Source organism: Pteropus alecto, unplaced genomic scaffold, assembly GCF_000325575.1.
Source record: "Pteropus alecto unplaced genomic scaffold, ASM32557v1 scaffold45, whole genome shotgun sequence".
NCBI lineage: Eukaryota > Metazoa > Chordata > Mammalia > Chiroptera > Pteropodidae > Pteropus > Pteropus alecto.
Genome location: NW_006442491.1, coordinates 27,774,612 through 27,780,482, shown reverse-complemented (window position 1 = coordinate 27,780,482; position 5,871 = coordinate 27,774,612). Strand labels below are relative to the sequence as shown.

Genomic DNA, 5,871 nt, shown 5'->3' with positions numbered 1-5,871 from the left:
GGGCGGGGCCTGGCGGAGGCGGGGCTACTCGGAGGCGGGGCCGGCGGGCCGGCGGTCTCCAGCCCCAAAGCCCCGAAGTCCTGGGCTGGCAGGACCGCGCCTGGGCAAGGTCTTAGAAGTTGCGGCTCTGAACCTGCGGTCATGGGACTGAGGCCGGGCTCAGGCTAAAGGTGGTTCGGGGGAGGCCCAGGAGTAACCCATACAGCAAAGACAGAGGAAAGGGAGTGAGCCACAAGCACAGGAGAGTCAGGCCGTAGAAACCACCAGTGTGCAAAAGACCCCAGGGCTAGTCCAAGGGGCCCCTTCAGCCTACAAACTCCACCCTAAACTGGCCCCTTAACCCCCTACCTAGACCAGGGCTGCGCCTTTGAACCGGTTCCCTGCGTCCTCTCCAGCATCGAAATCAGTGGCTCTGGTTTCTCCACTTAATTCCTGGCAGCTGGAGTGAGCCTCCTAAAATGCAAACCTGATCTAGCCTCTCCAGAACTTAAAACCTCTGCCCTCTCCCTCAGGAGAGATTTTTACAGGATTCTGCCAGATCACCACCCCACCCTCAGCCAAAGAAAACTTGCTAGCCTCCCTGCCTTTGCTTGGGCCATAACCTGGGCCAGGAACAAGTCTCCGCCCTCCCACCTATTTCCTGTTCATCCATTGGGTCCACTGCCCACAATCTATTGATTTATGTATTTCCCCCTTTGAACTATGGGCATGCTGAAATCCAAGTGGCCCCTGAATTCACCACAGTATCCCAAGGCCCAGAATTCAACTTGAATTGTCTACCAGGTGCTTAAACACCTAGAAGCTTAGAAAGGAGTTTCCACTTTAAGTTACCATTTACCAAGTACCTTCCACATCCAGCTTCCTAGGAGTACTAAGAGCAAGGTAAAATGAAATATGAGACAAGAACCTGGGGAGACTTTGCTGAACCCCAGTGTCCTAACCCCTGCTTATGCCTCAGACCCCTCTTCCAGAAACTTGGACATCTGGGGACAGTCTTGTCAGCTGATGCAAACTTCAGAAAGAAGACTGACATTTTAAGTGCTAGAAACGTCCACAATAATTAATTCAGGGCTTCCCCGACCTCCATCCCTCATAAAATAATTCATATGGACATCCAGTCTTCATTGCTGGAGCTAGTATTTAAGAGTGCAGGCTCCAAAGTCAGACTTCCTGAAGTTTGATTCCCAGCTCCATCACTTAGTAATTGTGGGATCTTAGGCAAATTATTTAACTTCTCTGTGCCTGTTTTCTCATCTGTAAAAATAAAATTTATCAAAAACTTAGATAGCTTTTACTATGTACCAGCCACTGTTCTGTATGCTTTACAAACTTTAATTCATTTAATCCTAACAACCCTATGAGGTAGTATTAGTATTATCCTCTTTTGGCAGATGGGGAAACTGAGACACAAGTATCCCCCAGGTCACAATGCTGCTAAATGCAAAGCAAGGATTCAAACCTGGACTGTGTAATTCTAGAGTCTATGCTCTTCATCACTACACTGGTACCTACTTTGTAGGGTGATTGTAGAATTAAATAAACTAAAATGTGTAAAACCACTGAAAACAATCCCTGGTACATGATAAGTACTATATTATTGTTGTTGCTGTTCTTCATCTCTACACTGGTATCTACCTTGTAGGGTGATTGTGGGATTAAATAAGTGTACACCACTCAAAACAATCTCAGATACGTAGTAAATACCACACTATTGTTGCTCTTGTGGTGGTGGTAATGATGAAAAAATCCCAAACCCCTCCCACGAAACACCGAGTAGTAACTCACCAAGTAGTAACTCGCAGAGAAAGGAGAACTCAGGTTTATTAAGTGCGGTCCCAGAGGTGCGGTCCCAGAGGTGCGGTCTCAGAGGAGCTACGAAAGCTCTGAAGATCTGGGCAGTGGGCTCACTTGCAACATTGCTTATATACCAGAATTTTTACACAAGCTAACTGGTCAGTTGGCACTCAAACCGTTACAGATGGTGGGAGTTGCTATGGAGACTACAAGTAGTAACATTGGTAAGGCCGGGAGTCCTCACAGGTTGCTGACAGATACAAACTGTTACAGAAAGCAGGAGCCACTAGGGGTACAAATAGTACAGTTACATTTGTTGAGCAAAAGGCAAGTAGGACAAGATGCAAAAGAGCTCTGCAGTGAGCTCTTGCAGCAAGCACGTTTACAAAAGCAGAACAGCAAAGCCGATTAGCTTTTAATGAAAACTCTGAAATTTTCTCATTCCCTTTTTTTGATGCCTGTTTAGATTTTTCATAGGGCATCAACCTTATGATCTTCCCCTTGATCTCCCAATGTAAGGGACAAGTAATTCCATTGTGTAAAGATCTTTGCTGTAGTCTTTCTTTCCACTATAGTCTCTATAAGGGAGGTGGTTGATCAGACAAGAGGCAATAGGCAAGGCAGAAGGAGGCAGGTACTGAGGAGGAGGAGGAGGAGAGGTAGCCACTGAGGAGGAGTACTACTCCAACTAAGGTTTTAAAGCCTCGGAAGGTAGAGAACCAACTTCCAAAGAGGCTATCAGGGCTCCATCCATGCCATACTTACATGGGCACATGTGCCAGTTTGGTCATATGCGTGACAAGGTCCTCAACTGCCTGGCCCTGGTCATCTATCTGTATACAACAGTTGGTGAGATTGAATTTCCCACATACGCCTCCTTCTGCTGCCAACCTGTTCTGGTAGATGGCATTTGTCATCTGATCTGTTGATGTGCAAGGAGAGTCAGGGCTCTCCCAGTCTCGTTAGTAATGATTTCTAAAACTGCCTACAGTCAGATAATTCGGTTTAACCTGTAAATGGGGGTACGCTATCCCCATGATCCATCTTTTGCCCAAGTGGCAGGCCCATAGTATTGGATTATTTGTTCTGAGGGTCACTCATCATCCTTCCAGTCCCCTATTTGGAGTTCTCTTTTTACCCTTTGCAGGGGTTGTGGGACCGGGTGATCGAGTTGTACCCCTGTTTTCGGAGATAAGAGGAAAAAGGATGGTTTTATCATGCCTATTACACAGCTTCCTTCCCCATTAGTGGGGAGGTGGATATAGGCTGTGCTTCCACAAATCCAGTAAAGTCCATGTGGGCTGTCCAGTCTCGGGACCAGCTTGGGTTATGCCAGGCTTTAGCTAGCCCTGGGAATCTGGCCAACGGATTTGTCTCGTTTCCCAGCGACACGCTTCGTCTGGAGGTGGCATTATAATATCGTTGACCTGAGCAAATTAAGTTTCCAACTGAGTGAGATTTTCTCCACCTCTGGCCAGGCAGTATTGTCCAATAATAGTATGTTCTAAAAACCATTGACCATCATTTGAGGTATGTGGGGCCGTTATATCTGGCATTGCCTGGTTGGGAACCAATTCTGTGGCTTCCCATGGCCATCTATCTCCCACTAGAGTTCCCCCACATACATAGCAGGAAGTGACATTCAGGGAGCGAGCTACTCCTTCAGCCATTCTGAGAAATAAGTTTTTGACTGATTGTGACGATGGGACTAGGGGTTCAGTTACTTCCTTTTAGAAGGACTTATGAACTGATAGATTTGGGCTGAATGGGCTAGTACTCGACCTTTAATATGAATACGAGTTTGAACATAGGGATTCAACCCCGTCCCATCAATGCCAAGTGTTAGTGCTTCTCCAGAACTCCAGCGGGGGGTCAAGGGGTTGGTTACGATTAACTCTAATGGACTGCACATATGTGTGGTGCAGCTTGATAAGGCTACCCCTTTCCTTAAATACACCTCTTTCCTGGTGGTGGTGTCTTTCTACCAAGAAGCTCATAGGACACATGACCAATAGGCACAACTTGTTCCACATGAGGAACTGTGGGGACATATGTACTTTTCTTCTGTCCTGTAACTTTCTTCCCAGCTGAGAGATCCACAGGATCTCCCTTCCTCCCTTTGACCCTGACTCATAGCAACATAATCATCAAACTTTAGGATTACCTGACTGTTATCTTCTTTCGTTCTAGTCTGGGCCAACATGGGTCCGTCTGCCCATCCTCCCCGAGGTCCCTCAGAGCTACCATTATTTTGAAAACTATTTCAGTGAGAGAGTTATTTGAGTTGTAACATAAGATTACTTCCCGGGTCACATATTGAATACTGAGTCTGGTTATAGGTACAGGTCCCTTTCTGAGTTCCCTGACATTCATAATAATTAGAGAAAATTAAGGTAGTCTTACCTCTTTCAGTGACATGAATATATGACTCGCAGTCCTCTGCCCTAATTTCCTTCCCTCCCCAGTGTCCAATAATAAGGAGTCCCACGATGAAATTCCTCAAGTTTCGGCCGTGCGTTGACCAGCCAACTTCCGGTTTGTGGCTGCAACAGGGCATGACGATCTCAGTGGACTTCTGCTGCCTCCAGATCAAAACTCGGAGCAGGTGGTCAGGAAGAGGCTCTGTAGTCCAAGTCTCCCGGCTTTCCAGAGGGGCTGCTCTCTTTACCCGGGTGTGGTGGATCCACGGGGTGATATTTGCAACTTTAATAGCAGTGGGAGTTGCTAATATAACAGTGCGAAGGCCTGTCCAGCTCGGCTGGAGTGGCTCCTTTTTCCAATCTTTAACCCTTACTTCATCCCCTGGCTGAAAGGGGTGGACCCAATTCCTCAAGGGGGAGAGGCTCTCTCTAAAGTTTCTTGAGTGACGCTGCGGAGGATTTTCCCTGAAGGTGCTATGACATTACTAAGTCAGCTATTAACCTAAGGTCTCCTTTTATCTTCCCTACCAGTGGGGGAGGTCTCCCATAAAGAATTTCGAAAGGGGAGTAGCCCGAAGGCCTTGGGGTCCATCACGTTCGGAGTAGAACTAGAGACAGAATATCTATCCAAGGTAGCTGGGTTTCCTGACAAAGCTTAGCTAGAGTGGTTTTTAGGGTCCGGATCATACGTTTGACTTTCCCTGAACTTTGTGGTCTATAGGCCGTGTGGAGCTTCCATTTAATTCCTAGAGCTTTGGACAAGGTCTGGACTATCTCAGATACAAAGTCAGGTTCCTTGTCTGATCCTATGGAGAGGGGCAGTCTGTATCTTGGAACAATATCCCTCAACAAGGCCCTGGCTACTTCTTGTGCCCGTTCAGTGCACACAGGAAAGGCTTCAACCCATCTGGAGTAGGTGTAAACCAACACAAGCAAGTATCAGTGGCTTGACTTCAGTAAAGTCCACTTCTAGGTCTTCGAAAGGCATAGTTCCAATTGTTTACACTCCTGGATTAAGCCTTGGCCTTTGTCTAGCATAATTTCATGCACAAGTCACACACCTAGCACTGATCTGGGCGCATAAGGTTGGGAGTTTGGATATGAAATAGTAGCAGCCTAACAGGTTTTCGAAAGAAGTCTTTCCCAGGTGAGTTAATTCATGGCCTTGTTTTACTAGCTGAACTGCCAGTGCAGCGGGAACAAAGAGTGTCTGACCCGGAAGCTCCCACCAGCCTTCCTTCCTCCTGGTTCCCCCCTTCACTTGAAGCCCATTGTTCTTCTTTAGTGTATTTTGGGGACAGAGGCAGTTTTGGTGCCAGGATAACCTTGGAGATTGGTCTAGGTCCCGCTGTAGCACTTACTTGATGGGCTGCTTGGTCTGCTAGTCAGTTTCCCTTGCTGACAGGGTTGGTTCCTCTCTGGTGACCCTTGAAATGAATGACTGCCACTTTTGAAGGCTTCCGAACTGCCTCTGGCAGTTGCAGAATTTCTTCTTTGTTCTTTATTTCTTTTCCCCTGCCGTCAGTAATCCTCTCTCTTTATAAATGGCCCCATGTATGTGTAAGGTAGTGAGGGCATACCTTGAGTCTGTATAGATAGTAGCCTGTCGCAGTGCCTGGATGAGTGCCCAGAGTTCAGCCTCCTGTGCTGACCCGCC

At 47.1% G+C, this 5,871-nt stretch overlaps 1 protein-coding gene across 1 annotated transcript in view; it reads right to left on the bottom strand.

The window, feature by feature from the left end:
- Window positions 1-5,871, bottom strand: part of MYBL2 (MYB proto-oncogene like 2) — a 40,846-nt gene that overhangs the window by 28,816 nt on the left and 6,159 nt on the right. The gene's annotated exons all lie outside the window — the stretch shown is intronic.